The following is a 15920-nucleotide window of genomic DNA, read 5'->3' on the forward strand; positions in this document are numbered from 1 at the left end:
TATAGGTTATGTTTACTGTATTTACCTCATATATCTATATCCGCAATCATATATCATAATTAAGCATAATGTCACGTATGATACCCGGCACTTTGAATTGTATTTTAATTAACTTATTTATTATGATACTGAGTTGTATTGAATTCTATTTATCGACTATGTACGAGGGGAAATAATATACGGTAGGCCTAACCTATGTAGGCTACATTTCATAGGAGAGACTGTGGTGACTTTTCAACCTACAAGTAAGGATGGTAATCGTGTTCTGAAGTCTATCCTAAATATATTCTTTTTTATTAAATCTCAAAATAGCTTTCGTTCTCAACTTAAAATGTTAATGCAAACAGGTTATGTTAACATGCTGAATTCTCTTCACATTAAAATTAACACAGTTTTATAATTATACCTGCAACATATTATGCAACAAATAAATGGAACTTATGCACACTTTACACGAAATAAATATTTTAATTGTATTATTGATTTATTTCTTACTATACTGGGTTGTATTGAATTATATTTATCTACTATCTACCAGAGGACGTAAACTAATATCATAGAAGGGACTGTGGTGAATTTTCTACCTACAATTAAAGAAGGTAAATGTGCTAAATTAAAATAAACTCTCACTTTGAGAGAGGAACATAGGTTAAGCGTGTTTGAGAATAAGGTTCTTAGGAAAATATTTGGGGCTAAGAGGGATGAAGTTACAGGAGAATGGAGAAAGTTACACAACGCAGAACTGCACGCATTGTATTCTTCACCTCACATAATTAGATACATTAAATCCAGACGTTTGAGATGGGCAGGGCATGTAGCACGTATGGGCGAATCCAGAAATGCATATAGAATGTTAGTTGGGAGACCGGAGGGGAAACAACTTTTGGGGAGGCCGAGATGTAGATGGGAGGATAATATTAAAATGCTTTTGAGGGAGGTAGGCTATGATGATAGAAACTGGATTAATCTTGCACAGGATAGGGACCAATGGCGGGCTTATGTGTGGCAGCAATGAACCTGCAGGTTCCTTAAGAGTAATTTGTATTGTTATTTGAGGCTATAAGGCTAAGTTTTTCCTGTTTTGGTTTTGATTTCTCTTTTCGGCTGAAATGCCATCAATTTAAAGTAAATCAACTATAGTGAATATGATTAATGAATCAAAGGATATTTTATTCGGTGCTTTTTAAAGCATATTAAAAAAAATGGTAAAGTAAACCAATGAACAAAAATGTTTGTAATGTTTGAGGCTATGGAACTGATACCGCAGAACAAAGATTATGCATACGTTAAGAAAGCATCTTTGACAAATACAAATTCAAGTTCACAGTTAGTATCATAATATGAACATATTATGTAGCCAGTAGGTCTACTGCCGACATGAATGCCACTTAATATGACTTGATGAAAAATTCGCTATTTTTTTTCAGCTTTACATTTGATCTATTCATAAACTAGTGTAGCTTTATATTTAATTTGTAGGCTAAAGTTGACAGTGCCAGAAGAACTGGCAGTGGAGGAGGGAAGCCAGCAAAAATTACTGCAGTTGATGAATTGGTATTAGATTATTAAGAAAAAATTCTGCAAGTGTTGCTGGTCTAGGACAGAAAGACCTGATGGCATTGGAAAATATGCCAAATAATCAACATTCCAATTTGTAGAGCAACTTGTATTTGAAGCTTTCCTCATAATGCATGACTTCTATTTGTTTGTCTTGTTATGGCAAGTCCCACTATATTTAACAACTCTTCAAGTTTTTCAGCACTTTACCTAATCTGTTCATTATATTTAAACAGTACTCCCATAATGGAATAATTGTTCTTTCTGGATATAGTTTTAGCTCTTCTCACAACAACTTCATCACTTGAATCGCAACCAGTAAACGACATATTAAAAAAATAACTACAATATTTTGTTTTGATTATCTGAGAAAGGTTGTCACTGGTAACTGATAATATAGAAATCATCCAATCTTTAGAGTCTTGTAGCAATATTCCTGTTGAATACTAGTATAATCAACTAAATCAGCATTTTAAGAAACAGAATCACTTATGAACTTGTGAAATCGAACAATATTACTAGTCTGTGAACTGGTAACTACTAGGCCTACTTTACCCTTGTAGTTTCTAGAAACACAGACCTTGTAAAAATTTTATTTAATAAATTAATACTACTACTCTGCAGACTAATATTATTACGGTAGTCCATGAGTTTCGAGAAACAGGCCCCTGGTCTAGATCGAGAAGGCATTGATATCAGTCTTCAGTTTGAACCCAGTCAGGGCTATATTTGCCAAGTTCGATCTCCGACATTTAATTATTATTTTTGGCTACACCAGAGTCACATTCGCTTCCATCGAATATCCGTCTTCAGTTTGAACCCAGTCAGGGCTATATATCCCTAGTTCGATCCCCGACATTTAATTATTATTTGAAGGGCTCACAACCAGAGTTGACCAAGTCCACCCGTGATCAGTTTGTGGAGTAATACAATCTCGGATGAAGAAAACTTAGATTTATTCATTGCTATAACAAAGTCTATAACTCATTTGTTACTCCACAGAGGACAGCATTTCCTATGGAAGGTGAATGAAGACTCAATATCTCAGAACTATTCCAGATGAACTTGGTCCACTCTGGTTGTGAACCCCTATGTAGGTATAATGAAATCGCTGGAAAAATCTGAAAATATGTATAGAAAATGAACCTCTCACTTTAAATGTCAGTCCACAGTTGGAACCCACTGACGGCTATATTTCCTCAGTTCGAGTCCCGAAATTTAATTATCCTTTATTCTAGGTATAATACAATTGCTTGAAAAAAAAAAAGTATGCACAATTACCCTCTCACTTTAAACGTCAGTCCACAGTTTGAACCCAGTGACGGCTATATTTCTTTGAGTTCGAGCACCGAAAATTAATTATTGCTTTATTATAGATATAATACAATTGCTGGAAAAATCTAAAAAAAAAAAAAAAAAAAGTATACAAAATTATCCTTTCACTTTAGACATCAGTCTACAGTTTCAACCCAGGGCGGTTATATATTCTCAGTTCGAGACCCGAAATTTAATTAAATTTATTACATTACTAATTTTGACAACAGCTTTGCTTGTTAATTTAAAATGGCTGTGTTATTACATTATTGTGTATTATTCATTGTGTATACAAGTTTTTAGATTTTTACAGCAATTGAATTATACCCCCAATAAAAGTAATTAATTTTCGGGGCCCGAACTCGGAAAATATTTCCGTCAGTTGGTTCAAACTGTAAACTGAGATTTAAAGGGAGAAGTTCATTCTGTATACACATTATTTAGATTTTTCGAGCAATTGTATTAATTCTATAATAAATAATAATTTAATTTCGGGGTTAGAACCGTCGACTGACATTTAAAAGAGAGGTTAAAGTGACAGACGTTCGTTGTGTAAATATATTCATAGACAATTAATATAATTGCGATTTTTATGTACCTATAATAAAGAATAATTTAATTTCGGGGTTCGAACCGTCGACTGACATTTAAAAGAGAGGTTAAACCAGCGAATAGGGATTATAAAGAATGGACACTTCGCGTCGGTACCTTTGATGTAGCTGGACTGATTTCAATGACCTTCAAGCCAGCTAGAGCGTCAGATTCTGCCTTCTCCCTAGAGTTGGCGCTGACATCACACCAGCTAGCAGTCGACACAGCGGAAATATAACACATACAATTAATACATCTAAGTACATTATATACTCAAATAAAATAAATTGGATCCATAAAATAATAAATCCGTCATTAACTGTAATGTCTAGACTCTAGAGTTCCTTTATAATGAGAGTTGAGACATTGACCCCAACAACAATTAAAATATGTAATGATTTGATAGCGCTGAAAATGGAAAAACAAAACTCTTACGAGAAGTAAAACCATATACCTATATTATATTACATACAAATATTAAACGAATTCGATCTTAATTTTATAATGTATTATATTATTTTATAATATAATTTATGATATCTGAAATATAAAATATTATTATTACAACTAGTTTGTCACTGAGAAATAAGGAAAAGCTGTTAACTTGAATTTATTTGAAGCAAAGCGTTACTGGATTATGCAATAAGGTAGGCGATGTTTGGATCCTGTGCCTTAATTCTATTCTCAATTATTAACTTAGCGTATGCTCGATTACACTACCTCTAGCGCTTGAAAGTGGAACTAGCCGCTGGCGCACAGAGAAACAAAACACAGGCAAATTAGCTCAGTGTCCATTCTTTATAATCCCTATTCGCTGGTTAAACCGTCGACTAACATTTAAAGGAGAGGTTAAAGTGACAGACGTTCATTGTGTAAATATAACTTAATCATAGACAAATTAATATAATTGCGCTTTTTATGCCACTCTAGTGTCGGCTTCGTAAACTACGCCGTCAATTGCATACATAAAACCGTCAGATTTCTTTTATTATGGCAGTGCTTTTGAATCCCGTTGTACTTGCATGCGTGCAATAACGACCTAAGCAGGGACCGCTAAAGTTTACCATTGCCGCCACCTACCTCTAAAGGCAATTATTTAACTGGTTCGAAAGTCAGTGTATTTATTTTCCTTAAGAAGAAGATTTACGCCTGAAATATAGCATGACGATGCATCGGCATAATTTTGTCCCAACTAATTGTGAGGTATGACTAGCTGGTAAAAGGCATATGATATGTATAAATAATGTAAGATACGTGTATAATATTAAAAGGTAATTTCCTATAAGACGGGCAAAATCCAATATGGCTGACGAAAACTATCAAAACGTTCTGCCAACTATGAAGTTCAAATGTCACCAAACATCACAAAATCAAAGATGGAAAATCGAACATATATTCATATTTTTAAAGAAGAACAAGCCCTTCAAAAATGAAAATATGTTTAATTTTTCATCTTTGATTTTTATTCTGTTTGGTGGGATTCAAACTTCATAGTTGGTAGTACTTTCCTGGGAGTTTTCGTCCGCACTTTACCCCCACAAATCACTAAAACACAAAACAAAACAATAATTTATCACCTCATCAAACAAAATTCAATCCTCATTGACGTCTTCAATGACGACCACTTACTTCACTTCCATTATGACACAGGCTTTAAGGCAATCTAAACTTAAACCATGCAGCTAACAAAGAACTAAACCAGCACTTTGTCGTACAGTCAAGTTCACATAACTAAACCATGTATTGACACAAAATGAAATTCTCTTTGAACTCTTATTACACCTTAACTTGTACGGAAAATTCAGTAAATAATTCCTTGGAACCATAGGAACAGTTTTCTCCTCGACAATCGACACAATTCTTATTCACCAGCGAAAGAATAAACTAAAATCGACACAAAATTTAATACTCTGTTCTATATTCACATATCTTTCACAGATATCATAAAATGACAAACTTTCAATAACTTTGGCCATCAAACACAATATAACACCACTCACGTCAAACAACCAAGAACAACTTACTGACGTCATTATCCATTCAAAATTAACGAAAATTCTAGAACACATGATGACACCTATAACCAATCAAATCGAAGGAAAATCATAAAATGACAAACTTCCAATAGCTTTAGCCTGCAAAACAGTATAACAACACTCACGTCAAACAACCAAGAACAACTGACAACGTCATTACCCATTCAAAATTAACAAAAATTCTAGAACAAATAACAACTATAACCAATCAAATTGAAACAACATCACGGCGACATCTCGTATAAAAACTTAGAACTAACATAGGCTATAAAAGTCACTAAAAATCAGTAACATTTAACTCTAAAGTAAAAAAGTTGGTAATACTTAATACATCCAACCAGATGCCCGTCTTCTATGAATTTACCGTTGCTTACGGGATTACACAAGCTGGCGCATAGCACGATCGAGAGTAGGTCTCTGTGAGTCATGACAATTTCTGCCGCTAGGTTCGCCTCTCTGCCCTATGAAATGATGAATAGTACCATTACAAAGCATTGTGTATCGTGAAAATAGTTCGATTAATTGTGCATTACTGATTGAGTACGAATATTATAAATATGCCAAGCATATTACAGTGTTATTTGAAGTTTGTTCAGCTAAGTTATATTCGAAAATTGTCTGTGTTTTGCTATGTGAAGAACTCGGTACCAACAGGTCGTATCTTTATAGGTTAAGGTAAATGTCAAAGTTCTCTCATATAACAAGCAATGCTATGTTAAAAGTGGCGAATTGCATTTTCCGACTCTCGAATGATGTGACCCGAAATGTAAAATAATTTCATGCATTGTTTCACTTACCAAGCATTACTGATATAGGCCTAATGAAAATGTGAACGACGTGATGTAAACTTTGAAGATAATGTTGTTACTGTTTTCCCTTTCTCTTTTATAAAATACCGACAAAAGTAATGAATTATCTTCATGCTGTACTTATTAGGTAATTAATGTGTATTTGTCTGTATTTTAGACCTGTGTATTGTTACGTAATTTTCAGTGAATTAGGTTAGAGAACTTAACAAGGTTAGTATGAGATTGGGTAATGAACCTCAAACTGTAACTAATAATGGCTGCTGCCGAAATAGGCTGAGGTGGTTATCGTGTGAAACAAATTTTATCTGGAATATCTAGTTTTATTATATACGGATACGTAAAGTTTTTTTTTTGTTTTTGTTTTAGCATGTGTTTGTAATTTTGTGAGGTTATGTCTAGCCTAATTTCTTTTTATTCTTGTATCATTATCAATACATTAATTTATTTTATATTCATTTCAGGTGTTACATCTATGGTGGCAACTCTACTTATGTTAGGATATGAAGTAACAATATATAGGCTATTCAACTTCATCATTTGCTAAAAATTAAAGAAAACTGTATGTGTTCGACTCATTCCACCGTCATTTCTTCTTATGTATGTGAACCACGTTCGTTCTAAAAGTGCTACAATAAATGAACACTATAGACAACGTGATGGAACAATTTACAAGTTACTGTTAAAATGCTCAACATTTTCAAGTGGTGCTATACCCATTGTTTCAAAATGTACATACATATTTTTACATTTCTATAAGTGGTGTCATAAATTATTTCAGCATATTTGTAAATTCTTCAAAATTAATTTTTCTAATTAATACCATAAAGTAATGAAATAATATAGCCTAGGCCTATATGTGATTTTATACTACCGGTATTGATGTTGATCTTGGTAAATTAATCCAATTTCACAGTGTTGTCTTTTGTATTGTGGTTCATAACAATTATAACAGTATGTACGTGGAAATGTTTTTAAAATAATAAATTCTAGCTCATGATTTTAAGTGGTCGTTTCAATGGGAGGTTATATTGGAAAGATGATCACAAATGGATAATTTACTGCAAGATACAAGAACTGAATATAAGTGAGTGTTCCGTTGAAAGTGAAAGTGAAAATTTCGTTTTACAAGAGCTAAGTAAGCGTACACGCACTAAAATACTACAGCATTTACTATTACTAAGCTCAATAGATTAATCAGTAGGCCTATAGAAATGTTTTCACCACTGCAAGAAAAAATCGCGCAATAATTATACTTCTCAGTTATTGTGACGTCCGTATTTTTTTTAAAAAGAGAGGGAAAAGTTAGGCCTTCTTGCAAATGCGTAATTATGAATTGAAGGAAATTAAAGATAATGCAGTACCTTAATTAGTTGCAATATCTTATTTAATAACAATATTAATAATATTAGGTGAAAAGGGTGGGCTATAGTGCGTATATGTAAGATGTCAAGTTAATTTATTTCCGGAAATGTTTGGTGTATGAACTGAAGTACAGAGCAGACAGTCCCTCAGTTTATATGTAATATGTTTTAATATAAAGAATGACAGTCTTTTATTGTAATATAATTGAGGAGTAGAAGTTTGTAAATTACGTCTATTGTCCATAAAATATTGTACGAAGCATTTAATAAGCAATGGTGAGTCCTTTAAATGTCCCAAATGTCAATGTCTTTTAAGTGTTCTGCTATGAATATATAGGGCAGAACAGCGCTCCGAGCGGCGGAATTGGCATTACGAGGGAACCACTTCAGACTTGTTTTTCAAGCTCTATGCGCCAGCTTGTATAATCTCGTAAGCAACGGAATTTACCTATTAAAACTAGTATGAAAAATAAAACATGAATTTCAGGTTGGCGTAAATTACTGTGTAAATTGATACATGTTTGAGGTTAGTTCATCATGCGTAGTACTAGTGTGAATAGGCCTATTAATTTGAGATTTTCTGATATTTTTAATAGTTAACGATGGAAGATGGTAATATCGGTGGTGCTGCAAGTTTCTGTTCTTGAGGAGCAGTTGGATGTCATCATATGGCAGCGCTCCTTATACACGCACATCACAATGTGTCGGTGACTGACTAGTCGTGCAGCTGGAGTGTGAGAAAGCAGAAGGAAGATAGTGAAATTAAGACTATTGCTCCCAGCAGAAAAGGAATACAATCCTTTGAATAAGAAGCCTGCAATAGACATAAAAGATAGTGTTTTCTTCATTGGAGGATCATCATACAGTTGGGTTTACTTGGTTATTAGGTTTAGCACATCGTGTACCTGGAACCATTTCTAGCACCATGTATGGAAAAAGTTATCTTTTCTGAGAACTACAATAGTGAAAAAGATAAAGGGGCTTTCTTAAAGCAACACTGCACCTTGTCAGATGCAGCAATTACTCTGCTGATGAGACTAAGGGGCAGACAGTAAACACTAGATGGACAGAACTTAGAAAGTATAGATGTACTGCAAGTAACTTTGTATCTTACTCAAATCCTGTCAGTGGGATAGATTTCCCCCATTCGTCTTTAAAAAACTTGTTGGTTATGATATGTCAAGTGTAAAAGCTGTGTAGTGAGGAAAACAGCATGAAGCAGTAGCTGTGTTAGAAGTCTCAGGGTTATTAAAGTCACAGATTCAAGCAACAGGTTTATGGCTTCATTCAACAGGTGTATTAGGAGCAAGTCCTGATAGACTTAATGATATTGAGGGAAAAACATGTACACGTGAAATAAAATGCCCCTATAAATACAAAAACACAACATTGACTCAGGCACTGAAAGGGGTAAATGATTATATATTGTTTGTGGGTGATGATGTTTTTTTTTTTTTTAAATATGGACCATTATTACTGTCAACAAATCCAAGGTCAGTTGTATATGACAGGTTGTGATGTAGGATATTTGGCAGTATGGTCTCCACAGCAGCCTGTTGTGTATTTCGTTGTCGACTCTTCATGGGAAAAAACATGCAAATATTGCAGTCATTTTTCATTCATAAATTCGTGCCATGGTTGCACGAACATAAGAAGTAATAATGTGAATAGACTTACATTAATACCATTAACAGAAAAAAAATGTGGTGAACAAATTTTCAAGTCATTGTAGTTTTCCAAATAAGGATCTGTGAAAGAAAAACCAAATTAGGAAAGAAGCTACACATTTCATTTCACTAGAAACACATCCAGGTGTAGACAAATATCTGGCGTCAGGTTGCCATGGCACCAAAAAATGTTTGTATGGTGCCTGAATTTTTTTTTATAGAGTTCTAACTTTCCAAGATTTCTGTTTCTTTTAGGCTATGTTGCTTCGACCAATATATAATGTTCACAAAAACAGTCGTAGGAAGAAGTTTAAGTGCGTAACATGTTTTATTAATTAATAATAATATTGTTTAATGTATTTGTAGTGAATATAGGGGCATTTTACTTCAAGTGTACATGTTTTTCCCCTCAACATCAAGAAGTCCATCAGGACTTGCTCCTAGTATGCCTGATGAATGAAGCCATAAACCTGTTTTTTGAATATATGGGTAAAATGCAGAGTCTTAAAATTTTGAAGTTTTGTGTATATCTGTAATGTCAAACATAATTCTTAACAATACAGGTGAACTATCAAAACCAAACTGAAAACTGCTGTCAAGGCATTAACAACATGCTTAACTCCACTGTTCTATAGTGCTGCTCTTCTCTAATGTGCCGTTTTACCCCTCTATTTTGACAGCCTCACACCTACGTGGCACTCAAAACAATCCTAATATCATAAAAGTGGATTTCTATTACCAAATGTTGCAAGATAATTTTAAATGTGTTAAAATTTACAATATATGTATCTGTTGTGACAATTTATTGATTGTAGCAACTGCTATGGAGCTAAAACAGTTGTTTGATTTGTTCAGTCTAAATATTTGGTTCAGAAAGATTTCGTGCTGTAACTGTGAAATTTAGATCTATTAACATAATTGTTGAAGTTTTGTCAACATCTAATAAACAGGTTAGTATGCATAGATTTACGACAGTTAAAATTTTTGCTCTGATGAATAAAGATCTAGAGAGTGTAACAAGAGTTTCTGGTACAGTGAAAATTTTAGTTTTTTTTTTTTTTTTTTTTTTTTTGATGGTAAATAATAAATTTTCAGCCAAATTATTAATAAAGGATTGCATAACACCACAATCAAGTAGTTTTCCAACTCCTACACCATAAAATTTGGTCATGGTTCCTGAGAAAATGGAAACTAAACAAGGGAATAATTTTAACATACTGTTACAGAAACTTTTGTTACACTCTGTATAATGTTTATCATAAGGAAAGTTTGTATAACTTTTTTTTTTGAGAATGAGAAATTTGGATACATAGCACTTAAGTTACTTACTTACTGGCTTTTAAGGAACCTGGAGGTTCATTGCCGCCTTCACATAAGCCCTCCATTGATCCCTATCCTGAGCAAGATTAATCCAGTCTCTATCATCATATCCACGTCCCTCAAATCCATTTTAATATTACCTCCCATCTACGTCTCGGCCTCCCAACTAACACTCTATATGCATTTCTGGATTCGCCCATACGTGCTACATGCCCTGCCCTGCCCATCTCAAACATCTGGATTTAACGTTACTAATTATGTCAGGTGAAGAATACAATGCATGCATTCTCTGTTGTGTAACTTTCTCCATTCTCCTGTAACTTCATCCCTTTTAGCCCCAAATATTATCCTAAGCACCTTATTCTCAAACACCCTTAACCTATGTTCCTTTCTCAAAGTGAGAATCCAAGTTTCACAACCATAAAGAACAACCGGTAATATAACTGTTTTATAAAGTCTAACTTTCAGATTTTTTGACAGCAGACTGGATGATAAAAGCTTCTCAACCGAATAATAACAGGCATTTTCCATATTTATTCTGTGTTTAATTTCCTCCCGAGTATCATTTAGCCTATATTTGTTATTGTTGCTCCCAGGTATTTGAAATTTTCCACCTCGGATACATAGCACTGCTATACGAATGCATAAGATATTACACCATAGAGAAGTGCATAATATGAGTTTTTGAAGATATGTTTGGGGATAAGATGTTTTAAAAGCCTTAATAAATAAATTAATCTTGAAAGTTTAACATATAAGGTGTTACCATGTCAATTTGGTGTCCAGTATAATCCCTAATGGTAAGAATCCCAACAAATCTGTTCAGTGTGACGTCCATTCATGGCAATGCATTCCTCTGCCCTTCGGCGTAAGGAATCACTCACCATTTGTCTTAATATGTTAATAAGAAAGTCCTGATAACTATCCCCAGTTAATCTCTGTGGTAGCACGTGTGGCCCCATTAATCTGTCACTAAGAACGCCTGCCCATACGGTGATTGAGAATCGGTGCTGATGCCTTGTTTCTTCAACTGCATGGGGATTTTCATCTGCCCACACATGCTGATTATGAAAATTCACACCACCATCTCTGATGATTCCCGCTCAAATCTGCAACCAGACTTTTGTTTTCAGTATTCCTTGCGACCTAACATTATTCCATGCCAGGTGTCAACTACGGTATGATTATCTGGTAGTCTGCAGTATTGTAGGGCAGAGAAATGCATTGCCATAAATGGACGTCACATTGAGCACCTCCTATGAGCAAGTGTACAGAGCTCCGAAAGTATGTGTTGTAGGACTCATGTCTATTAGACATTATTTTCTTGTTTTGATGCATACTATCACCTCCTAAATTATTGGATACTTTTTTTAACATCTTGTATATTTCAGATTTTACAATGTTTCTTCAATGAAATAGACACTCTGAAAAAGTCAGAGTTAAACATTCTTTGCACTAAGTTTCAAAGTAAAACATATTATGATGGAAAAGAACGAACCAATTCTAAAAAGATACAGGATATTAAAATATTAGTTAAATGTGTGAAACCTAAGGCACTGAGTTTAAAAAAAAAATTCTGAAATAGCCTGCAGGAGATACTACAGCCAGGGGAGGAGATGATAACAAATCAGTAATGGATAGAGAATATAACATAATGAATTTGAACAGCTTTTTTTTTTTTTTTTGCTGATTTAAAAAAGAAATATATATATATATATATATATATATTTTAAATAACGACTTGACGACTTTTTATACAAGTAAACCTATTACTATCATCGAGCGGGTATTTGTTATTAATTTTGAATACCTATAGTTTAAAAATTGAATTATTATGTCTTGTATTACTACTGGATAAACACAGCAGACTACTTCTTAACACTGTTTAATATTCTATAACCATATTTCGGTGAATAAAAATAAAGATATATAAAATTTCAAACTGATTCCAGTACTGGAAATCAATTTCCGTGCTAAAAGGCATTATGTCAGTTTTATATAACAATTATTTTTAAATGATTAAACAACTCCAAATATTTATCCATTATTGAAAACGTCGTGTCTGTCAGTACTCTACAATACTGAATGAGTGAAAAATGTGTACAAAAAATCTTTTGAAAATACATTTTTTCCTTCTCCTGAAAACTTGTAAAAACTCACATAAGTTAATGCCTTTTAGGTCTGACCAATTCACTTTTACATTGCTTTATGATGTATATTTCACTGTATGAAATTTTATTTCATGATCACATGTTAGCGTCCCAGTTTGATATTCTGGGTAATTACGAAGTTAATATTGCTAATTTGTGTAATTTTTTCAGAATTTTTTGAGATGACATATTTTGCGTTACTCAAGTTCAAAGGTCAAATTACATGACCTTGGAAACTAAATGATTACAAACATAGCTGTGTTATATATAAATATATATCATTTGAAAGGTTTTTTCATTACTTTTCGATTAAGGCCTTTCCCATGTCTGTAAATTAATTAGGCCTATTATTTGAGTTATACCAATAAATAGAGTCATATGCTAGAAAATCATTTATTTTTTAAATTCTTTGAAGTCCTGTATTCCTTAAAGTATATAAGATATGAACCTAAAATTTTATATGAATATTTACTTTAACAAGGTCTGCAAATATGTCGAATTTGATGAAGATCAGAGGATGTAAGGTTGTGGGCTGAGTGATTTGGCATGGAATGACTCAATACAGGAAAAGTACTCTCATCTAAATCATTTATGTCATCATCCATTACAGTAACATTAAATTCATGATGTACATCATTTACCATCTTTCACGTTGAATCATTTACATAGATTTAATTTTGTGATATTAAGATAGTTCCTACTTTGTTCGATCTCATAATTAACTGCAAATAAATTTGTACTCTTAATTTTGCTTCTGTTTCATAAACCTGCCTGACAGATATGTGGTAATTCCCAGCATTCATTTGATGGTAGTTACCACATGTCTTCCAGGTCATCTGTTTGCACTCAACAAGTTAAAAAATAGTTCCTATGCATTATGTTGATCCAATGAAAATAAGTCAAGCAAGACAACTGTTGTGTGACAGAATGACGACTGCCTGACTGCATACTGAAACCTGTCATTCCTTTGCTCAACCACACAGAAAAGCAAGTCATAAATTCTGTAATATTCTGAGAATTTAGCGTATTGGTTCCTGGTACGTGTTTTTAGCTGGCTGACTCAATAGCTACTGAGGATACGACAGTACTTAAAGCCCTGAAACTTTTAACTTTTTTTAAGTGTTTTAATAGCCACCTGTAACATTTTAGTATTATGCACATTTTAATGATTTAATGGAAAACACTGTTGAATAACGACTAACAATTTAACACGTCAGAGTTTTACCATATTTCAATAAATTGCCGTCTATGGCATGAAGAACTTTAAGAGCAGCAAACGAAGCCTCTCCTTCTCTGCAGCTATATCATCACAGAAACATTTAAATCTAATAACCTGATCTGTTTGGTTCAGCCAGTTATTTCTGACATAACTCACTTTAAAATAAGTAGGCGTACACTGTCAAAAATAAAGTACAGGGGTCGCTCTGTGAGATTGCTATTGGGGCATTACTAAATAATGAAACAGTATTTCTGTTTTTAGCATTGTTAACTAAGATAATGTCAAAAACATGGAAATCTAGCTCCTCCAGCTTCAAAATAGTACCGCTTCCAAACAAATACAAATGTTCGGCTTTTATGGTTGCAACACGCAAGACATGTGCTACATCTAAATAACGTGTGTCCAAACTTTGTGCAATAAAAACTGTGAATTTCCTTCTGCCTGACCAACTATTATATTCCCACTCTCGTAATCAAACTGGGCTTTTAAATGGATTTCATCCACGAGCAGTAAGACAATTTTATCTTCGTCTTTTAGAAATTATACTTTCTTGGGGAAATAATTTAAGAAATTTGAAGACTGTTGATCTATTATTGTATTTGTGGAAAAATTGTTGCAGACCCTACTTAATGTAATTTCAAAAGGCAACAATAAATGTGAATTGCTTCTTATGTATCTGTAACAATGTAGCCTATGGATACAGATTGTACCAGTGACCAGAAAACCATTAACTTCCACGAATATCTCATGCTGACTTCTTACAATTTAACAGAGAAACTTGTTGAACTATAAAAATAGCAAACTAATTGGCTCTTTTCCTGGCAGATCGATACACAAGCTGTTTAGCAAGTGTTGAATCAATTCCAGTTTGTCAGTAACTGCATATTCTCAATTTTTAAATCGAACACTAATTTCATTCACCATAGTGTTTAACTTACATATGTCACTTACCATGACTGGAAGAGTTGCGTTGTCTATCATTCTTACTTGTATATCTTTCACATGCACTATAACTAATCATTATTAATAACTACATAATAGGCTACAGTATTCTGGGTAAGGAACTTCACAAATTAACAACAAACACACAGAGGTATCTTTCGTCATAAGTATCCAATCACTGTCCAATTTCGATTTAGAAGTAAGTTCATCTAAAAAATTAAATATCATTTCCATTTGTTTATTATACACAGATAAACTCTCCTTCATTGAACCATTTAAGGCGATTGTATTGTAGACGTTCCCTACGATCAATAGGATTCTCCCTGGATGATGATGCTTCACAAAGACATGAAGGACAGTCCGGAAGTTTTGAAGGCACGTATCTGAAATAAATTTTACATATGAAAACTATTTCAGATTATGGTGAAGATTTTATGCGATTCTTATTTAATTATAATTTATAGAATGGAAGCAAAATAATCAATAAAAGGAAACAATGTGTCTCATTTGTGTTGAGGTCATAACCTCAAACCTGGAGCAAAATAATAATTCTGAGTCTTCACAGGATGTGAACAAGTCGCAGTACTGTATTAACAAATTACACTAGTGAATAGGAAGCTATTAGAGCTTATGTAGCCTAACTAATTTCTCTTTACAAATTGCAACTTACCTTTCTTAAGACGGGGACGTTACATTTGTTGTTCATAATCTCCCAGTCTTCGAATCACACACTGATGCTTCTCTTTCAATATTCTGGGTTTCAAATTGTAACTCGCGTACTTGCGAAACAAATTAATACTCATTAGTTTTTGTTTCTCAAGTTAAGTTTTACAACACAGGCTACATAGCAGTTGATGTTAGATAACCTCTTATTCATATTCTACTAAATACTTACCTCACATTTATTTGAGACAAAATTATCCCGATGCATCTCCCTGATATACATATTTCCAG

At 33.4% G+C, this 15920-nt stretch overlaps 1 long non-coding RNA gene across 1 annotated transcript; it reads left to right on the forward strand.

Moving 5' to 3' along the window:
• The first annotated feature begins 5866 nt into the window (after positions 1 to 5866).
• On the forward strand, positions 5867 to 7310 carry LOC138716493 (uncharacterized). Its single transcript, XR_011336674.1, has 2 exons — positions 5867 to 6173; positions 6769 to 7310. It is a non-coding gene; the product is annotated as an uncharacterized lncRNA (long non-coding RNA).
• The last annotated feature ends 8610 nt before the right edge of the window (positions 7311 to 15920 follow it).

Source organism: Periplaneta americana, chromosome 16 (assembly GCF_040183065.1).
Source record: "Periplaneta americana isolate PAMFEO1 chromosome 16, P.americana_PAMFEO1_priV1, whole genome shotgun sequence".
Taxonomy (NCBI): Eukaryota; Metazoa; Arthropoda; class Insecta; order Blattodea; family Blattidae; genus Periplaneta; species Periplaneta americana.